The sequence below is a fragment of the Oncorhynchus keta genome, chromosome 21, assembly GCF_023373465.1.
Source record: "Oncorhynchus keta strain PuntledgeMale-10-30-2019 chromosome 21, Oket_V2, whole genome shotgun sequence".
Taxonomy (NCBI): Eukaryota; Metazoa; Chordata; class Actinopteri; order Salmoniformes; family Salmonidae; genus Oncorhynchus; species Oncorhynchus keta.
This window is the reverse complement of record NC_068441.1, coordinates 1240980-1264045: the sequence shown is the minus strand read 5'-3', so window position 1 is coordinate 1264045 and position 23066 is coordinate 1240980. Positions and strand designations below refer to the sequence as shown.

Genomic DNA, 23066 nt, shown 5'->3' with positions numbered 1-23066 from the left:
TGCCACGAACGTCTTAACCACATATCTCTCTCTCTCTCTCTCTCTCTCTCTCTCTCTCTCTCTCTCTCTCTCTCTCTCTCTTCTCTCTTCTCTCTCTCTCTCTCTCCTCCACCTATCCTCTCTCTCTCTCTATCCTCCACCTATTCTCTCCAGTTGGAACTCGAAAAAGAACAACCCAGACCCTTGGAACACATACGGTCCACACTATCAGTACCCTCCTCTTCACACCCACAGTAGCACTACACCTGAAGGCTACAGTACATCCCAAATGGCACCGTACTCCCTACATAGTGCCTACTTTTGACCAAAGCCTTATACAGTGGCACTACACAACTACACGGATTACCTTAGTGGCCAAAGCAATCCAGACATTGAGGCCTCTTCTTACTCTCATAACAAATTGAAGTGTCTCTATTCACCATAACTAACACAATACATTTTGTATGGCTAGTTTCCTGAATCCACATACCTTGAATAAGGAGCATCACCTCAAACAGCTAATGTTCATATTTAACAAGAAAAACACAAATTGAATGGACAACAACTGAACAGAAACCCCAAAGGATGGTCTGACTGGCTACATGTTATTCCAACAGAAACTGTTTGAGTGGGTTTTTCAAGGCTGTAGCTTTGTGTGTCTGTGCTTCTGTGCATTTGTGTGTGTGTGTGTGTGTGTGTGTGTGTGTGTGTGTGTGTGTGTGTGTGTGTGTGTGTGTGTGTGTGTGTGTGTGTGTGTGTGTGTGTGTGTGTGTGTGTGTGTGTGTGTGTGTGTGTGTGTGTGTGTGTGTGTGTGTGTGTGTGTGTGTCAGCCTTAATGCCATATGAAAGGTCACGACACACGCCATGTTTAATTCTCTAAAGCAGGCAAAGGTCTCACATCCACATTCCACTTTAGTCCACCACAATAATAGTATTGAAGAGAGGATGGCGGAAGAGGAGAGGAGAGGAGGGAGACAAGGGGTTGACAGCCGACCAATCAAGGAAAATATGCAGGGCGAAAACAATCATTGGCGACGCAAAAACGTGTCGTCTGTCACGTTTCGTTGGGACGCTGTGTAGCCCTGAACAGTGCTGTCCGTGACACATGCATGGACGCATGCACACCCGGCGCTGTTCATGACGTCTGCAAAGAGCAGCAGTCCTGAGTTGCTCAGTGTGACCGAGGCCGTTGGAAAATAAAGGAACATGCTAAACGGTGTGTGTGTGTGTGTGTGTGTGTGTGTGTGTGTGTGTGTGTGTGTGTGTGTGTGTGTGTGTGTGTGTGTCCCAGGCGGCTGGGTTCATAGTGATGGATGGAATGGTTTCAAATAGATCACACATGTTTGATACCGCTCCATTCACTCCATGCCATTATTATGAGCAGTCTTCCCCTCACCAGCCTTCTGTGGTGTGTGTGTGTGTGTGCGCGCGCGTGTGTGTGTGTAAGCAGCCAGTTTGTATTCCCTTTCCTTAAAACACACTGATTAATTTAATTTAAGCAAAACGTATTTAAATGTATTCACTCCCTCCGCAGTTGGTGGCCGTCAATATGGACTACAAGGCTCTGAAGAAGGAGGGCCCTGACTTCTAAAGGTCCTTCAGGCAACTCCAGGAGCACCAAGTTTGGCAGGACCTCCTGTCATCCTAGTGGCAGGGTCGGGGCAGCCTGAGCCTTGGTCGGGTCCTCTGTCTGTCCCCTCTGCTGTCTCTTCAGAATGCACACCATTTCATATTAACTGTCTTTTCCGTGCACTAACCTACAGTTATAGAAGCAATTGTCTGCATGTGCACAACAAATACTGTTATTATAACCTACCTGTCTCTTCAGACACCACCCTACAGTATAAATCTCTTCATGCATAAAAACCCTAAAGAGATGTCATGTAACAGGCTCTTTCACTTTCACAACCCTACAGTTATTGTAACCGGTCTCTTCACGACGCACAACAGCACTGTTATAGATCTGTCTCTTTATTTTCATGCACAGCAACCCTAAGGTGATGTATCCTTCTTCATGCACAGCAACCCTAAAGTGATGTATCCTTCTTCATGCACAGCAACCCTAAAGTGATGTATCCTTCTTCATGCACAGCAACCCTAAAGTGATGTATCCTTCTTCATGCACAGCAAACCTAAAGTGATGTATCCTTCTTCATGCACAGCAACCCTAAAGTGATGTATCCTTCTTCATGCACAGCAACCCTAAAGTGATGTATCCTTCTTCATGCACAGCAACCCTAAAGTGATGTATCCTTCTTCATGCACAGCAAACCTAAAGTGATGTATCCTTCTTCATGCACAGCAACCCTAAAGTGATGTATCCTTCTTCATGCACAGCCCTGATGTTACATAACTGTCTCTTAACGCTACATTGAAAACAACACTATTAAACATCAGTCAAAGGTTACGTTGATTTACATGGTCTGTGTATATACTGTACAATAATGCCTACATGTGTTGAGTAGAGTTTGAAGGGTGTAGTGGAAGAGAATAGGAGTTGAGTAGCTTTAGAATTGATCAGAAATTGATTAAGTGAAAAGCAGTTTATTTTGATGACATTGGAATCACCAGTGTACAAACATTTTGACTTCACAAATAAAATCAGCCGAACAGAAAACATTTCATGCTGTGAAATACAGCTGATGAGCACTAAAATTGTAACAACAAAAAACTAGTTCAATCAACGTTGTTTTAAGGAATTTCAACATAAAAATAATGAAACGTGGTGACATTGAATCAACGAGAAACTTGTCATTAACGTAAGGGAACTTAGCCTTTTTTTTCACCCAACGTTGAGCTTTTAATCAAGTGGCATGGTGAAATGTTTTGTTGATTTCACATTGAATTCACGTTAGTAGACAACTCAACCAAATGTAAATCGAAACTAGATGTTTAACTGACGTCTGTGCCCAGTGGGAAGTGTTGAGGCAGCTCAAATTAGACAATTTGAGTAGACAAAAAACACATTGTGAACTGATTGGTCTTCCGGACCACCACCGGAGGTAGTCGAAGATGCGTCTTCTACGGATATCCTTGAAGTCTAAACGAATCATGACAACAAAATCGTATGAATTTGGCCAATTTGGCGGTTTTGCCGCCCTCCTAAAAATAAATCACACCGGACAGTTGAGGTAAATATGGAAAAAGATATCTCTACAATTCCTCCAGAAATAAGATAATGGTTTTCGTTAGAAACCTTGTACCTACTGGCACTCTGGTTGGATGCCACAGTCCAATCAAAAATAGATAATGCATACAGTTTAGAAATAAAGATATTTATGTAGAGATATACCAAATGAGAGAAAAGGGACTCTCCCATTCCCATGTCCAATGCAGCACAAAATCAAATATTTGAAAACTGAAATAGCAGGAATGAGAACGGGAGAACTCAATTCCCAGCAATATTGGAAGCAGGATTCCACCGCCTGCCCACACTTAATTCTGAATAGCGCTGTGGAGGACTGGATGGCAGGAAGCTTGGCCCCAGTGATGTACTGGGTCGTATCCACTACCCTTTGTAGCGCCTTACGGTCAGAAGCCAAGCAGTTGCCATAGCAGGCAGTGATGCAACCGTTCAAGATGCTCTTGATGGTGCAGCTGTAAAACTTTTTAGAGGATCTGTGGACCCATGCCAAATCTCCTGAGGGGGAAAGGTGGTCGTGCCCTTTTCATGACTGTCTTGGTGTGTTTGGTCCATGATAGTTGGTTGGTGATGTGGATACCAAGGAACTTGAAACTCTCGACCCCCCCACTGCAGCCCTGTTGACGTTAATGGGGTCATGTTCGGCCCTCCTTTTCCTATAGACCACTACCAGCTCCTTTGTCTTGCTCACATTGAGGGAAAGGTTGTTGTCCTGGCATCACACTGCCAGGTCTCTGACCTCCTCCCTTATAGGCTGTCTCATCGTTGTCTGTCTCATCTCTTCAGTGGGTCATATGATTGAGTGTAGTCTGGCCCAGGAGTGGGAAGGTGAACGGAAAGGCTCTGGAGCAACGAACCGCCCTTGCTGTCTCTGCCTGGCCGGTTCCCCTCTTTCCACTGGGATTCTCTGCCTCTAACCCTGTTACGGGGCTGAGTCACTGGCTTGCTGGGGCTCTCTCGTGCCGTCCCTGGGGGTGCGTCACCTGGGTGGGTTGATTCACTGTTGTGGTCGGCCTGTCTGGGTTGCCCCCCTTGGGTTGTACCGTGGCGGAGATCTTTGTGGGCTATACTCGGCCTTGTCTCAGGATGGTAAGTTGGTGGTTGAAGATATCCCTCTAGTGGTGTGGGGGGCTGTGCTTTGGCAAAGTGGGTGGGGTTATATCCTTCCTGTTTGGCCCTGTCCGGGGTGTCCTCGGATGGGGCCACAGTGTCTCCTGACCCTCCTGTCTCAGCCTCCAGTATTTATGCTGCAGTAGTTTATGTGTCGGGGGCTAGGGTCAGTTTGTTATATCTGGAGTACTTCTCCTGTCCTATTCGGTGTCCTGTGTGAATCTAAGTGTGCGTTCTCTAATTCTCTCCTTCTCTCTTTCTTTCTCTCTCTCGGAGGACCTGAGCCCTAGGACCATGCCCCAGGACTACCTGACATGATGACTCCTTGCTGTCCCCAGTCCACCTGGCCATGCTGCTGCTCCAGTTTCAACTGGCCTGGGCCCTAGGACCATGTCCCAGGACTACCTGACATGAGGACTCCTTGCTGTCCCCAGTCCACCTGGCCATGCTCCTGCTCCAGTTTCAACTGTTCTGCCTTACTATTATTCAACCATGCTGGTCATTTATGAACATTTGAACATCTTGGCCACGTTCTGTTATAATCTCCACCCGGCACAGCCAAAAGAGGACTGGCCACCCCACATATGCTCTCTCTAATTCTCTCTTTCTTTCTCTCTCTCGGAGGACCTGAGCCCTAGGACAGTGCCCCAGGACTACCTGACATGATGGCTCCTTGCTGTCCCCATTCCACCTGACTGCTGCTGCTCCAGTTTCAACTGTTCTGCCTTATTATTATTCGACCATGCTGGTCATTTATGAACATTTGAACATCTTGGTCATGTTCTGTTATAATCTCTACCCGGCACAGCCAGAAGAGGACTGGCCACCCCACATAGCCCGGTTCCTCTCTAGGTTTCTTCCTAGGTTTTGGCCTTTCTAGGGAGTTTTTCCTAGCCACCGTGCTTTTACACCTGCATTGTTTGCTGTTTGGGGTTTTAGGCTGGGTTTCTGTACAGCACTTTGAGATATCAGCTGATGTACGAAGGGCTATATAAATAAATTTGATTTGATTTGATTTTGTGATAAGGCCTACCACTGTTGTGTCGTCATCAAACTTAATGATGGTTTTTGAGTCGTGCTTGTTGGCCATGCAGTCGTGGGTGAACAGGGAGTACAGGAGAGGACAACAGCCATTAAACTCTGCAAATGTTTTAAAGTCACCATTGGCCTCATGGTGAAATACCTGAGCAGTTTCCTTCCTCTCCGGCAATTGAGTTAGGAAGGACACCTGTATATTTTTAGTGACTAGGTGCATTGAGGCACCATCAGTCTCTCCTCAAAGGATATTCAATGTTTGCTATTTTTATTTTTACCAATCTACCAATAGGTATTTGGTATTTTATTAGGATCCCAATTAGCTGTTGCAAAAGCAGCACCTACTCTTCCTGGGTTCCACACAAAACATGAAACATGACATAATACAGAACATGAATAAACAAGAATAGCTCAAGAACAGAACGACATGAATTAAAAATGAATTTTAAAAAAGGCACACAGCCTACATATCAATACATACACACAAACTATCCAGGGCAAAAGGGAGGCGTTGTGCCACGAGGTGTTGCTTTTATTTGTTTAAAAAACAACAGGTTTGTTGTTCATTTGATCAATATGAGATGGAATGGAGTTCCATGAAACTAAGGGAAACCATGGCATCCGTGAAAGAGAGGGAAAAGTGTTCATATATTCGGATAAGAGAGTCTAGCTAACTACATTTTCAGATATCATACGTTTCTAATTTTGTCAGAAAGTCGCTTTATCTTAGCTGGCTGGCTTACTATCTAACATCATGTGTATGATCTGTGTAGTAATATTATTTGTATCTCAGAGTCATTTGCATTGCTCGTTATAACCTAATGTTAGCTAACATTGACTTTAGTTGGTTAGTTTTAACTACCAGCAGATTCATGCAGGGAAGTAACGTTATGAGATGGGATTAGTGCTGATCCTCAACACTGGGGCCCCACAAGGGTGTGTTCTCAGCCCTCTCCTGTACTCCCTGTTCATCCACGACTGCGTGGCCATGCACGACTCCAACTCAATCATCAAGTTTGCAGACGACATTACAGTGGTAGGCTTGATTACAAACAACGACGAGACGGCCTGCAGGGAGGAGGTGAGGGCCCTCGGAATGTGGTGTCAGGAAAATAACTAACAAAAATCAACAAAACAAAGTAGATGATCGTGGACTTCAGGAAACAGCAGAGGGAGCACCCCCCTATCCACATCGATGGGACAGTAGTGGAGAGGGTAGAAAATGTTAAGTTCCTCGGCGTACACACCACGGACAAACTGAAATGGTCCACCCACACAGACAGAGTGGTGAAGAAGGCACATAAGCGCCTCTTCAACCTCAGGAGGCTGAAGAAATTTGGCATGTCACCAAAAACACTCACAAACGTTTACAGATGCACAATCGAGAGCATCCTGTCGGGCTGTATCACCGCCTGGTACGGCAACTGCTCCGCCCATAACCGTAAGGCTCTCCAGAGGGTAGTGAGGTCTGCACAACGCATCACCGGTGGCAAACTACCTGCCCTCCAGCACACCTACACCACCCAATGTCACAGGAAGGCCAAAAAGATCATCAAGGACAACAACCACCTGAGCCACTGCCTGTTCACCCCGCTATCATCCAGAATGCGAGGTCTGTACAGATGCATCAAAGCAGTGACCGAGAGACTGAAAAACAGCTTCTATCTCAAGGCCATCAGACTGACCATCGCTAACATTGAGTGGCTGCTGCCAACATACTGACTCACCTCCAGCCACTTTAATAATGAAAAAATTGATGTAATAAATGTATCACTAGCCACTTTGAATAGTGCCCCTTTATATAATGTTTACATACCCCACATTACTCATCTCATATGTATATACTGTACTCTATACCATCTACTGTGTCTTGCCATCTTGATGAAATGTATCACGGGCCACTTTAAAGAATGCCACTTTTATATATTTACATACCCTACATTACTCATCTCATTGTACTCTATACCATCTACTGCATCTTGCCTATGCCGTTCGGCCTTCACTCATTCATATATATTTTTTTATGTACATATTCTTATTCATTCCTTTACACTTGTGTGTGTATAAGGTAGTTGTTGTGAAATTGTTAGGTTAGATTACTCGTTGGATATTACTGCATTGTCGGAACTAGAAGCACAAGCATTTCGCTACACTCGCATTTACATCTGCTAACTATGTCTACGTGACAAATACAATTTGATTTGATTTGGTTCATTCCTTAGCTAGCTACATGTCTAAACAAAGGACTCCACTATGCAACTAACCATTGCACTGTACCATTTACAAGTTCTGTATCCTGTGCATTGGACAAATAAACTTTGTTTTTATTTGATATAGTGTGTTTTGTATTTGATACAGAGACGGTAATGTGAAGAACAACATGACCTGCACTAGGCTACCTGCACTAGGCAGGGTAGCCTAGTGGTTAGAGCGTTGGACTAGTAACCGTAAGGTTGCAAGTTCAAACCCCCGAGCTGACAAGGTACAAATCTGTCGTTCTGCCCCTGAACAGGCAGTTAACCTACTGTTCCTAGGCTAGAATGCCCTGCTTTTATTTCATCACACTCACAACCGTAAGCTATTTTCTGTTATTAACTCACCATTAACTTGTAAATAATGATCCTGTTGTGAATTTATTTTTCTGTAAAAATGTATACAAATGAGCTAAAGTTAAAATGTTGTCATCTATATGATATGGTCATTATTTGAACTGGCTAAATTAATTTTAAACGGATGGGTTTGTTTCTATTTTGGACATTCCAAAAATGTCTAAACCTGTTTTTGCTTTGTCCTTATAGGGTTTTGTGTGTAGATTAATGTGGAGGAAAAAAACGATTTAGTAAATTTTAGAATAAGGCTGTAAAGTAACAAAATGGTATAAAGTCAAGAGGTCTGAATACATTATGATTGCACTGTAGTTTTATTAATTTTTCTCAACTGTTACCGAGCAACCTTCAGAGAGTCTTGTGAGGCCCGTGGGTTTCCTAGAGAAGAAGTCAGAAGTTTACATACATCTTGGCCAAATACATTTAAACTCAGTTTTTCACAATTCCTGACCTTTAATTAGAGTAAAACTTCCCTGTCTTAGGTCAGTTAGGATCACCACTTTATTTAAGCATTAGGCCTACCTTTTCGAACATTTTGTTAAAAATCGCGCAACATTTCAACGTCCTGATACTCATGCCAGGAATATAGTATATGCATATGATTAGTATGTGTGGATAGAAGACACTCTGAAGTTTCTAAAACTGGTTAAATCACGGCTGTGACTATAACAGAACGTGTGTTTCGTGAAAAAGCCCAAGGAAAACTGATCACCAAAAAGGAAAAACAATTTTGATGCGCCAGTTGCCTGTATTGTCTATGGCAAGGCAAAATAGATAGCTCCCAGTTTACAAGTCCTACAGCTTCCACACGATGTCGCCCGTCTTGGCAATTGCCTTGAGGTTGTTCCTTGGTCAAATGAAGAATAGGCACCCCATGTCATCCGGTACACGACAGGATGTTTTGGAAGACAGTTTTTCGACCATCATTTGAAGACGTGGAGCTATTGAATACACATCGCCCCGTGATCAATTTAATAGATTATTAACGTTTACTAATACCTAAAGTTGGATTACAAAAGTAGTTTGAAGTGTTTTGTCAAAGTTTATAGGCAACTTTTTTAATTAAATAAAATGACGTTGCGTTTTGAAACAGTGTTTTTTCCTGGATCATCATATAGTCTTCATAAATGAACATTTTGGGTATATATGGACCGATTTAATCGAAAAAAAGACCCAATAGTGATGTTTATGGGACATATAGGAGTGCCAACAAAGAAGCTCGTCAAAGGTAATGAATGTTTTATATTTTATTTCTGCGTTTTGTGTAGCGCCGGCTACGCTAATTCTTTTGTTTATGTCCCCCTCAGGTATTTCGGGGTGTTGCATGCTATCAGATAATAGCTTCTCATGCTTTCGCCGAAAAGCATTTTAAAAATCTGACTTGTTGTCTAGATTCACAACGAGTGTAGCTTTAATTGAGTACCTTGCATGTGTGTTTTAATGAAAGTTTGAGTTTTAACGAGTGCTATTAGCATTTGGCGCGGCGCATTTGCATTTCTTGTTGGCAAGGTGGGACGCTAGCGTGTCGGGTGGCACCAAGAGGTTAAAAGAATGTAATTCATTGCTACCAATTGGTATTTGGTAGCAATGCCTTTAAACTGTTTATCTTGGGTCAAACGTTTGGGGTAGCCTTTCATAGGCTTACCAGAATATATTGGGTGAATTTTGTTCCATTCCTCCTGACACAGCTGATGTAACTGAGTCAGGTTTGTAGGCCTCTTTGCTTGCATACACTATTACATTTCGGCCCACATATTTTCTATATGATTGAAGTCAGGGCCTTTACTGTGATGTCCTTAACTTCATTAGTGTAGGGGGCAGCATTCAGAATTTTGGATGAAAGGTGTGCCCAAATTAAACTGCCTGCTACTCAGGCCCAGAAGCTAGGATATGCAAATAATTAGTAGATTTGGATAGAAAACACTCTAAAGTTTCCAAAACTGTTACAATAATGTCTGTGTGTATAACAGAACTGTTATGGCAGGTGAAAACCTGAGAAAAATCCTTCCAGGAAGTACTATTATTGTGAGGCTGTTTTTCCATTGAAAGCCTATCCACCATAGGACCCAGACTTAGGACCCAGTTCACAATCTCTATGGCTACTTCTACATGTGGTCAGTCTTTAGGCATTGTTTCAGCCTTTTACTCTGAAAAATGAGGGAGATACAGCACTTTCAATGAGTGGACAGTGGAAATTTCCAGCCATGAGCCCAGCGCGTGATCAGGAGCGTGCCTTTCTTGTTACTCCTTTTCTATTGTTGATTGATTATGCGAAAAACAACCTGAGGATTGATTTTAAACATCGTTTGACATGTTGCTATGAGGAGCGCGCATTGTGCCTTTGGATTATTGTTTTTTGGACATAAAGATTAACCAAAACACACATGTTTTGTGTAACTATGTTGATTGATTCATCAAAGGTCAGTGATTAACCTCATAGTCAACCTGAGGCCTCAAGCTTGATTTAGCGAATAAAAATCGTGAAATTAAATAAATATGCCTCGTCTCAGATTTTCAAAATATGCTTTAGAACCAGAGAAAATCAATAATTTGTGTAAGAGTGGTGATAGCTTTTATTTAGTACTTTTTTATTCACAAAAACCAGCAAAGGGATCAAATAAAATAATTTACCTTTGAAGAACTTCAGATGTTTCAATGAGAGACTGTTACATAGCAGATGTCCGGTTTTTCCTGCAAGATTCTTGTGCACATTTGGTTACTTATTGAACTAACCGAAAATTCAGTCACCTACCCGAGCAAACATGTTTTTGAATCAATCCTCAAGGTGTTTTGTCATATATCTCTTCATTGAAATGGCAGTCCTAGAAGCCTTCTTTGTTCTCTGATTCGGATGGAAAAATACTGGTAGCTGACAAAACACCGTGCGGGACACTGTAGTCTCTTATGGTCAATCTTCCAATGATATGCCTACAAATGAAATGCTGCAGACACCTTGGGGAAACGCTAGAAAGTGTCCGTTCATCTGATTCACAGCCATATAAGGCTTCATGGAAAACGTCAGAAATGATTTCCTGGTCGCTCAAACATCTTGGTTTTGCCTGAAGCTTTTGTTATAAGGCACTCAGTGAAAATCTTTGCAGTTCTGGAAACGTGAGTGTCTTTTTCCAAAACTATCAATTCCAAGCATAGAGCATCTTTTCATGACAAAATATTGCCTGGGCACAAAAATGAATGCCCCTAGAGGACTAACAGGTTAATTTAATCTGTGACTTTTGTGAGGCGCTGACCTGAACATAATCATGTGGTGTGCTTTCGCCGTAAAGCCTTTTTGAAATCAGACACTGTGGTTGGATTTACAAGTAGTTTATCTTTAAAATGGTATAAAATACTTGTATGTTTGAGGAATTTTAATTATGGGATTTCTGTTGTCTTGAATTTGGCGCCCTGCAATTTCACTTGCTGTTGTCGAGGTGGGATGCTACCGTCCCACTGGTAACAGACAGGTTTTTTGCCACAACTTTGGATGCATGCTTGGGGTCATTGTCCATTTGGAAGACCCATTTGCGACCAAGCTTTAACTTCCTGACTGATGTCTTGATATTGGTTCAATATCTCCACATAATTTCTCGTCCTCATGATGCCATCTATTTTGTGAAGTGCACCAGTCCCTTCTGCAGCAAACCACGCCCACAACATGATGCTGCCTCCCCCGTGCTTCACGATTGGGATGTTGTTCTTTGGCTTGCAAGCCTCCCCTTTATCCTCCAAACAAAATGATGGTCATTATGGCCAAACAGTTTTATTTTTGTTTCATCAGACCAGAGGACATTTCTCCAAAAAGTACGATCTTTGTCCTCATGTGCAGTGGTAGTCCAAACTGTAGTCTGGCTATTTTATGGCGGTTTTGGAGCAGGTTATGTCGAAATAGGACTCGTTTTACTGTGGAAAAAGATACTTTTGTACCTGTTTCCTCCAGCATCTTCACAAGGTCCTTTGCTGTTGTTCTGGGATTCATTTGCACTTTTCGCACCAAAGTACGCTTATCTCTAGGAGACTCCTTCCTTCCTTCGTCTCCTTCCTGAGTGTTATGACGGCTGCGTGGTCCCATGGTGTTTATACTTGCGTACTATTGTTTGTACAGATGAACGTGGTACCTTCAGGCGTTTGGAAATTTCTCTCTGATTTCTTTTGATTTCCCCATTATGTCAAGCAAAGAGGCACTGAGTTTGAAGTAGGCCTTGAAATAGATCCACAGGTACACTTCCAATTGACTCAAATTATGTAAATTAGCCTGTCAGAAGCATCAGAAGACACAGTCAACTTAGTGTATGTAAACTTCTGACACACTGGAATTTTGATACTGTGAATTCTAAGTGAAATAATCTGTCTGTAAACAATTGTTGGAAAATGTACTTGTGTCAAATACAAAACTATAGTTTGTTAACAAGAAATTAGTGGAGTGGTTGAAAAATGAGTTTTAATGACTCCAACCTAAGTGTATTTAAACTTCCGACTTCAACCGTATATATGTGGTTGTGAGTCTCATCAATATTTCAAGCAGTTGGTGATATTATCTCTCTCGGAGCTTATCCGTCAGTATTGTAGAATAATTCTAATGTTTGGGAGAACGCTGATCCGATACAGAGAGCAGTGTTTGCCCTTTTTTTTTTAGATCCTGTCAGTATTGACAAATGCCTCAATGATTCACTCAGTGAATGTTCTCTCTGCGTGGTGTTATGGAAAAAGAATGTTACAATTCGAACTGTTGTATAAAAAGTTGCATCGGTAAAACATGAATAAGTCAAAGTTCCATCGCTGCCCTAAGTTCCAACCGGGCCAAGATGTCTTTGGAATCCAGCTGTGTTAGTTTCTGCTGAGCTATCATGTCACCACATATGAATACTGATCATCTTCCATACTCATTTGCGTAGCTGTGCTCCACCTTAGTGACGTTGAATAGTTGAACGTTTCTCCTCTAATTTGTTTTACACAAGGTACTGTATGTTAAAGTAATTTCGGAGTGAGGTTGGGTTTATGTAGGCCACGTTCAATGTGGTACATTGACATTCTGTGTAGTACATTGACAAATTGCAACAGAAACCGTTTACTCCAAATGGAGAATGCTAATTCAGGTAGGTCACTCCCCATTTGGTTTGTTCGGTTCTTAAATGGTAAACGGTTTCCATAATGAATACACCCTTGTTTGTGATGTCATCTGACCGCTGCACCTGATTTACCTGATTTCCTTATTAGTATGGGTAGCCCACGATAATTAACACACAACTCAATCAATTTCAAGTTAATCAAGTGATGAGCAGGATCTTCTCAAAATGCAACGAAGGGTAGTTATGTGTGAAACTGGCATCTTGGGTTAATGAAAACAACCTCACCAGGGGTGCAGTAAGTCGTTTATTGGTAATAATCAGAGGAGAAGGGCTTAAAGATCCAAAAGATTGACACACACTTATGCATACACCCAGCCCTTGATCATGATTCTCAGTTCCTTTGCATTACACGTGTCATTGGACGAAGGCCTCTTCTGCGCGGAGGAGTTTCGTTAGGAGTCCCAGCGCTTGGTCTGAACATTAACCCGTACAGTTTTGGAAGCATAAGGACCTTATTTTGTATATCAGCGAGAAAACAACGTTAAATTGATACACATCTTTATATTGTTATTGTTCCCACATAGCGATATCTCCATGTTGCAGCGTGTGTTTATGGAAGACAGATGGAAGGCAGAGGGACCACCTGTGCTAATTGGCTATCTAGCATGCTCTGAACACCTGTGTATAACAGAAGGAGGTCGCCAGTATCGTGTTGCCACAGAAAAATGCTGTCAGCTGGAACTGTGATAAAGCTGGTTAAAACTACAGAGTTTTCCATGTTAGTCTCCTTAAGAGTACATCTTGGGAAATGATACACCCAGAGAGCAACACCGTGGAGAAATATGAGGGTAACTATGCATATTTTGGTGTTGAGTAGGGTATAGTGAAGACTCTAGTTGAACATCCAGATTTCATTGAGGATTTGTTAGATTTGAAAATCAAATGTGATGGTGTTGCTTTTTTTCAAATCATTTAGCTGCCAACTTGGGCCTATTTTATACATTTTTTATGATTTCCATTCATTTGATGTTGCCTTATTCACGAGAGAGGCTAATCCAGTGGATGATTACCTGAGTGATGTCCTATCTGAGTTGAAGGTGATCCTGGTTTTGGGTATGGAGCTGACAAATGGTCATTACCATGTCACAATCAAAGATTTTCTGTGTGATGCGCCCAACCATGCTAAAATGCATCGAATCCCATAGTGGATACAAAAGGCAAAACATGTCAGATTAAAGCTTCTTGTTACACTCTGAGGGGACACATCCAGAGTGAAATGATGGTGAATTCAGTAACTTGGCCTACATGGCGAGCCATCAGCTAACTACATCTCCATTGATAGACGGTAGAGTTACTTGTATTTCAGGTTTCCATTATATGCATATGGTGTGCTTGGGTGTCATGAGGAGGATGATGATTTTTCTTAAACAAGGCCCTAGAACATCTCAGAAAACGGCTGCTGGAATCCTGACTAGAACCAAAAAATTGATCATATTACTCCAGTGCTAGCCTCTCTACACTGGCTTCCTGTCAAAGCAAGGGCTGATTTCAAGGTTTTACTGCTAACCTACAAAGCATTACATGGGCTTGCTCCTACCTACCTCTCTGATTTGGTCCTGCCGTACATACCTACACGTACGCTACGGTCACAAGACGAGGCCTCCTAATTGTCCCTAGAATTTCTAAGCAAACAGCTGGAGGCAGGGCTTTCTCCTATAGAGCTCCATTTTTATGGAACGGTCTGCCTACCCATGTCAGAGACGCAAACTCGGTCTCAACCTTTATGGGTCATATGATTGAGTGTAGTCTGGCCCAGGAGTGGGAAGGTGAACGGAAAGGCTCTGGAGCAACGAACCGCCCTTGCTGTCTCTGCCTGGCCGGTTCCCCTCTTTCCACTGGGATTCTCTGCCTCTAACCCTGTTACGGGGCTGAGTCACTGGCTTGCTGGGGCTCTCTCGTGCCGTCCCTGGGGGGTGCGTCACCTGGGTGGGTTGATTCACTGTTGTGGTCGGCCTGTCTGGGTTGCCCCCCTTGGGTTGTACCGTGGCGGAGATCTTTGTGGGCTATACTCGGCCTTGTCTCAGGATGGTAAGTTGGTGGTTGAAGATATCCTCTAGTGGTGTGGGGGCTGTGCTTTGGCAAAGTGGGTGGGGTTATATCCTTCCTGTTTGGCCCTGTCCGGGGTGTCCTCGGATGGGGCCACAGTGTCTCCTGACCCCTCCTGTCTCAGCCTCCAGTATTTATGCTGCAGTAGTTTATGTGTCGGGGGCTAGGGTCAGTTTGTTATATCTGGAGTACTTCTCCTGTCCTATTCGGTGTCCTGTGTGAATCTAAGTGTGCGTTCTCTAATTCTCTCCTTCTCTCTTTCTTTCTCTCTCTCGGAGGACCTGAGCCCTAGGACCATGCCCCAGGACTACCTGACATGATGACTCCTTGCTGTCCCCAGTCCACCTGGCCATGCTGCTGCTCCAGTTTCAACTGGCCTGGGCCCTAGGACCATGTCCCAGGACTACCTGACATGATGACTCCTTGCTGTCCCCAGTCCACCTGGCCATGCTGCTGCTCCAGTTTCAACTGTTCTGCCTTACTATTATTCAACCATGCTGGTCATTTATGAACATTTGAACATCTTGGCCACGTTCTGTTATAATCTCCACCCGGCACAGCCAGAAGAGGACTGGCCACCCCACATATGCTCTCTCTAATTCTCTCTTTCTTTCTCTCTCTCGGAGGACCTGAGCCCTAGGACCGTGCCCCAGGACTACCTGACATGATGGCTCCTTGCTGTCCCCAGTCCACCTGACTGTGCTGCTGCTCCAGTTTCAACTGTTCTGCCTTATTATTATTCGACCATGCTGGTCATTTATGAACATTTGAACATCTTGGTCATGTTCTGTTATAATCTCTACCCGGCACAGCCAGAAGAGGACTGGCCACCCCACATAGCCCGGTTCCTCTCTAGGTTTCTTCCTAGGTTTTGGCCTTTCTAGGGAGTTTTTCCTAGCCACCGTGCTTTTACACCTGCATTGTTTGCTGTTTGGGGTTTTAGGCTGGGTTTCTGTACAGCACTTTGAGATATCAGCTGATGTACGAAGGGCTATATAAATAAATTTGATTTGATTTGATTTGTCAGAGGCTGATTTCCTTTACCATGCCAACCTAATTTGCCCGACAACCTCGTTTACTGGCACGACTTGACCAATGGAAAGCCACTGAGTACAGGCGGTTTTTGCTCTACACGGGTCCCATAGTATTGAACACTGTTGTTTCCAAAAAGGCCTATTGCCACCACGTTATATCTCTGTCGCCATGTCAATTTTGTGAGATTCCGATGACAGTAGATTTTCCTTGATTATGCCAAACAGCCGCTGAATGCACTTTGTTGTGGTGAGCTTGTGTGTCTATGGTGATAAATGTACAATGTACAATTTACATGGTTTCACTCACTTGGCAGATGAGGTTGCATTTCACAACTTCTCACTCAACTACCTTAATTGCTAACATGCGAGATGGTTACTTTCTCCTCCGGGACATTTGTCAAAGAAATAAGAGATGATGGAAACCTTGTCTGTGATGTCATTCACCATTCTCAAACTGACAACTTCTTCATTCTTCCATGTGCCTCCAAAGACTTCAACATCGCAAGTATCTAAAATGTCCGCAAATGCAAAAAATACATTATTTTCCAGAGGACCTCATCAGCAAAGGTTGTGTCTGCCCTATCCGAGGCAATAAGTAGTGATCCCTCTATTACAGTTTTGTCAAGTAAGATCAGGGCCAGGTTTCCCAAAAGCATCTGAAGGCTAAGTTCATCGTCAGAACTTTCTAAGGAACATCGTTAAATCTCAGAGCTGTTTCCCAAGCCAGCGTTACTTGCGTTGCACTTAAAATGCTCAAAGTCTAACGCTTGCCTCAGACCAAAACCACGCTAGTCTACAACACTAAAACCACGTTGGTCTACAAAACCGCCATCACAAACATTGGCACGGCCTACAACACAACTACAGGTATCTTCAAAGCACCAGTGAAAGGAATCTACTACTTCAGATTCACCGCTACGGACTTCCGGAGCTCTGCTTTGGTGGGTGTAAACTTAATAATTAACAATGGCATCTACAATCTAAAGTGGCAACAATGAGCCCATTTCCAACAGGGTGGCTCTTGACTTGGACGTGGTATGAAGTGCATTCGGAAGTATTCATACGTCTGGACTTTTTCCACATTTTGTTACATTACAGCCTTATTCCAAAATAGATTAAATACATGTTTTCCCTAATCAATCGACACACAATGCCCCATAATGACAAAGCGCAAACAGGATATTAGACATTTTTGAAAATGTATTAAAAATAACAAACAGAAATACCTTATTTCCGTAAGTATTCAGACCCTTTGCTGTAAAACTCGATCCTACTATCCTTTCTCTATTGATGATGCTTGAGATGTTTCTACAACTTGATTGCAGCCCACATGTGGTAAATTCAATTAATTGGACATGATTTAGAAAGGCACACACCTGTCTATATAAGGTCCCACAGTTGATAGAGCATGTCAGAGCAAAAACCAAGCCATGAGGTTGAAGGAATTGTCCGTTGAGGCACAGGAGCCACAGATCTGGGGAAAAGGTACCAAAAATGTCTGCAGCATTGAAGGTCCCCAAGAACACAGTGTCCTCCATCATTCTTAAAATGAAGATGTTTGGAACCACCTAGAGCTGGCTGCTTGGCCAAACTAAGCAATCGGGGGAGAAGGGCCTTGGTCAGGGAGGTGACCAAGAACCGATGTTTACTCTGACAGAGCTTCAGAGTTCTTTTGTTGAGATGGGAAAATCATGCGTTTATGGTAGAGTGGCCAGACAGGCCGTCATGGTAGAGTGGCCAGACGGAAGTGGACAGACGGAGTGGCCAGACGGAAGCAATTCCCCAGTAAAAGGCACGTGACAGCCCGCTTGGTGTTTGCCAAAAGAAAGACTCTCTGACCATGAGAAACAAGATTCTCTGGTCTGATGAAACCAAGATTGAACTCTTTGGCCTGAATTCCAAGCGTCAAGTCTGGAGGAAATCTGACACCATCCCTACTGTGAAGCATGGGGGTGGCAGCATCATGCTGTGGGGATGGTTTTCAGCAGCAGGGACTGGGAGACAGGATCAAGCAAAAGATGAACGTAGCAAAGTACAGAAAGATCCTTGATGAAACCTGCTCCAAGGCGCTCAGGACCTCAGACTGGGGCGAAGGTTCACCTTCCTACAGGACGATGACTCTAAGCACACAGCCAAGACACCGCAGGCATGGCTTTGGGACAAGTCTCTGAATGTCCTTTAGTGGCCCAGCCAGAGCCTGGACTTGAACCTGGTCGAATATCTCTGGAGAGACCTCAAAATAGCTGTGCAATGATGCTCCCCATCAAACCTGGCAGAGCTTGAGAAGATCTGTAGAGAAGAATGTGAGAAACTCCCAAATACACATGTGCCAAGCTTGTAGTGTCATACCCAAGACAACTCGAGGATGAAATTGCTACCAAAGGTGCTTCCACAAAGTACTGAGTAAAGGTTTTGAATACTTCAATTTTTTATATTTATATATATATACAGTGCATTCTGAAAGTATTCAGACCCCTTATTCAGACCAATTGGCTTTTTCCACATTTTGTTACGTTACAACATTATCTTAATTAGTCCCACAGAATTTTACCTTGGAGTAGCGGCTTCTATGGACAAATTTTGAACGTCTTTGAACTTCCAAGTTGGTTTAACGTTGGACTCACACACACCCCCGTTGGCAAAGATTTCCAAATGGTAGACATGCAGTGGAATACGTTTCTGAGTGACAGAGTGAGGGTTTTGCATAAGCGATTTGTTACGATTTTTGTGAGGAAAAATGTCAAGGAATGTCAAGGAATGTCAAAAAGTTATTAACTAGTTCCCATGCTATTAAAATAATGTTTCTGTTCCGGAACAGTATAGAACACTTACATTTTTAGTTTGGGTTCTGTTCCTCAAATCATTTAATTATTTAACAGTTTTCTGTTCCCTTCCCTGAACTGATTCCAACCCATGGTTTATACACACATTGACATTTTGTGCACATTCAATTTACTTGGCATAGTTTTTAAGTCTGTATATTAAGTCTGTTTTTAAGTCTGTATCTCCCACCTCCAGCCACTACTGCCTTCAGGTTATGTCAGTATGGTGGCCTGCAATGCTGATTACTAATCAACCCCTTGTTCCCAAACCCTAGACACTGAACAACCACCTTGACTTTTAATAGACTGGGAGGACCTTTTACCGGAATGTTTTAACTGATTCTTTCAAATCTACAAGCATGTGGCTAGTGGGAAGGTAGCCTCAATCCAGATGAAATCACTCCATGTTTCACAATTATTTGTGTCGTGAAACAAATGTGAAACTGGCTAGGGGGTAGGGGCTTGGGAGGTTAACTTTGGCATGTTGTAGAATTTTGGTTTCAAGTTTGGTAATGGGTTTAGGTTGACTTTTTAAATCTTCTTCATCCAAAACTCTCCACATAGAATTTTGGTTTAAAGTTTGGTAGTAAAAGAATAGTAGTTTTTGGTTTCCTGACAGAAAGTACCCAGGGTTATTCTTTATTTGTAATATTTTCTACATTGTAGAATAATAGTGAAGACATCAAAACTATGAAATTACACACATGGAATCATGTAGTAATCAAAAAAGTGTTAAACAAATCAAAATATATTTGATATTTGATATTCTTCAAAGTAGCCACCCTTGCCTTGATGACAGCTGTGCATGGTTCAGCTTTGCACGCTCTTGGCATTCTCTCAACAAGCTTCATGAGGTAGTCACCTGGAATGCATTTTCATTAACAGGTGTGCCTTGTTAATTTGTGGAATTGCTTTCCTTCTTAATGCGGTTGAGCCAAACAGTTGTGTTGTGACAAGGAGAGAGTGCCATTTCGTAAAAAAACAAGTCCATATTATGGCAAGAACAGCTCAAATAAGCAAAGAGAAACAACAGTCCATCATTACTTTAAGACATGAAGGTTTCAAGATTTTTGAAAATCTCTTCAAGTGGAGTCACAAAAATCATCAAGTGCTAAGATGAAACTGGCACTCATGAGGACTACCACAGGAAAGGAAGACGCAGAGTTACCTCTGCTGTAGAGGATAAGTTGATTAGAGTTAAATGCACCTCAGATTGCAGCCTAAATAATTGCTTCACAGAGTTAAAGTTACAGACACAACTCAACATCAACTGTTGAGAGGAGACTGCGTGAACCAGGCCTTCATTGTCAAATTGCTGGAAAGAAACCACTAAGAAAGGACACCAATAATAAGAAGAGACTTGCTTGGGCACGAGCAATGGACGTTAGACTGGTGGAAATCTGTCCTTTGGTCTGATGAGTCCAAATTTGTGAGACACAGAGTAGGTGAAAGTATAATCTCTGCATCTGTGGTTCGCACCGTGAAGCATGGAGGAGGAGGTGTGATGGTGTGGGGGTGCTTTGCTGGTGACACTGTCTGTGATTTATTTAGAAGTCAAGGCACACTTAAGCAGCATGTCTACCACAGCATTCTGCAGCGATATGCCATCCAATCTGGTTTGCGCTCATTTGTTTTTCAACAGGATAATGTAGATACTGCTGAACGTTACTCTCATTCTTGATCAACGTGTTTGGGAAAGGTATTCTAATTGTACCAAGAGTTGCCATGATGTTGTCCATTATTATACCGCAGAGATTCTTGAGCATTCATCCTCCAGAATATGTCATGTGGGACACAGAGTTCTCCTTTTGCCTCTTTAGATGAGAGATCCCTGTCACCAAAGCGTTGCAAAGGCTCAGACCCTTTTCCTATGCCGGGGACATTTATTTTTAAACCATTTTCTATGATATTGAAATTAGGCTGTTAATACTGTATTTATATATAAAATAAATAATATATGCCATTTAGCAGACGCTTTTATCCAAAGCGACTTACAGTCATGTGTGCATACATTCTACGTATGGGTGGTCCCGGGAATCGAACCCACTACCCTGGCGTTACAAGCGCCATGCTCTACCAACTGAGCTACAGAAGTGTAGAAATGTAAAACTACTGTTTCAGAATAAATCAAAAATATATCCTATATCTCCTTTGTGAGATCCGTGACCCTTTTAAAGGACAGTCACCGGAGTCTAGTTGAGGAATTTGTCTTCAACCTGAATGATTTACTAAAGATGGAAGAGCAGCCAACGGAGAGTGATTTTCAAAAATACATGGTGAGAAATTAAATGTTTCATCGGAATGGCTTGAATGACATTATATCGCCATGTTGTACTGGATAATCCTATACATGTGTAATGCATTAGTGTCCATTTGTAAAATGACAGATATCTCAAAGCTGGGAGGGAAATACAGTGCCTTGCGAAAGTATTCGACCCCCTTGAACTTTGCGACCTTTTGCCACATTTCAGGCTTCAAACATAAAGATATAAAACTGTATTTGTTTTGTGAAGAATCAACAACAAGTGGGACACAATCATGAAGTGGAACGACATTTATTGGATATTTCAAACTTTTTTAACAAATCAAAAACTGAAAAATTGGGCGTGCAAAATTATTCAGCCCCCTTAAGTTAATACTTTGTAGCGCCACCTTTTGCTGCGATTACAGCTGTAAGTCGCTTGGGGTATGTCTCTATCAGTTTTGCACATCGAGAGACTGAAATTGTTTCCCATTCCTCCTTGCAAAACAGCTCGAGCTCAGTGAGGTTGGATGGAGAGCATTTGTGAACAGCAGTTTTCAGTTCTTTCCACAGACTCTCGATTGGATTCAGGTCTGGACTTTGACATTCTAACACCTGGATATGTTTATTTTTTAACCATTCCATTGTAGATTTTGCTTTATGTTTTGGATCATTGTCTTGTTGGAAGACAAATCTCCGTCCCAGTCTCAGGTCTTTTGCAGACTCCATCAGGTTTTCTTCCAGAATGGTCCTGTATTTGGCTCCATCCATCTTCCCATCAATTTTAACCATCTTCCCTGTCCCTGAAGAAAAGCAGGCCCAAACCATGATGCTACCACCACCATGTTTGACAGTGGGGATGGTGTGTTCAGGGTGATGCGCTGTGTTGCTTTTACGCCAAACATAACGTTTTGCATTGTTGCCAAAAAGTTCAATTTTGGTTTCATCTGACCATAGCACCTTCTTCCACATGTTTCGTGTGTCTCCCAGATGGCTTATGGCAAACTTTAAATGACACTTTTTATGGATATCTTTAAGAAATGGCTTTCTTCTTGCCACTCTTCCATAAAGGCCAGATTTGTGCAATATACGACTGATTGTTGTCCTATGGACAGAGTCTCCCACCTCAGCTGTAGATCTCTGCAGTTCATCCAGAGTGATCATGGGCCTCTTGGCTGCATCTCTGATCAGTCTTCTCCTTGTATGAGCTGAAAGTTTAGAGCGACGGCCAGGTCTTGGTAGATTTGCAGTGGTCTGATACTCCTTCCATTTCAATATTATCGCTTGCACAGTGCTCCTTGGGATGTTTAAAGCTTGGGAAATCTTTTTGTATCCAAATCCGGCTTTAAACTTCTTCACAATAGTATCTCGGACCTGCCTGGTGTGTTCCTTGTTCTTCATGATGCTCTCTGCGCTTTTAACGGACCTCTGAGACTATCACAGTGCAGGTGCATTTATACGGAGACTTGATTACACACAGGTGGATTGTATTTATCATCATTAGTCATTTAGGTCAACATTGGACCATTCAGAGATCCTCACTGAACTTCTGGAGAGAGTTTGCTGCACTGAAAGTTAAGGGGCTGAATAATTTTGCACGCCCAATTTTTCAGTTTTTAAATTTGTAAAAAAAGTTTGAAATATCCAATAAATGTTGTTCCACTTCATGATTGTGTCCCACTTGTTGTTGATTCTTCACAAAAAATACAGTTTTATATCTTTATGTTTGAAGCCTGAAATGTGGCAAAGGGTCGCAAAGTTCAAGGGGGGCGAATACTATCGCAAGGCACTGTACATACTGGACCAGGTGAAGAGTGATGTACCGGTAAACTATTACTATATTTGTTTAACTTTTAAATTAGGTCATAGTGTGTTCCTTGTACAGTACATATTTTGTGTTCAATACAGAACCCTGACAAAATCA

At 42.6% G+C, this 23066-nt stretch overlaps 1 long non-coding RNA gene across 1 annotated transcript; it reads right to left on the bottom strand.

Annotated features, from left to right (window-relative positions):
- Positions 1 to 1378: 1378 nt before the first annotated feature.
- On the bottom strand, positions 1379 to 4043 carry LOC127910270 (uncharacterized). Its single transcript, XR_008074059.1, has 3 exons — positions 2252 to 4043; positions 2112 to 2216; positions 1379 to 2076 (listed from the first exon to the last, which is right to left on the bottom strand). It is a non-coding gene; the product is annotated as an uncharacterized LOC127910270 (long non-coding RNA).
- Between the last annotated feature and the right edge of the window lie 19023 nt (positions 4044 to 23066).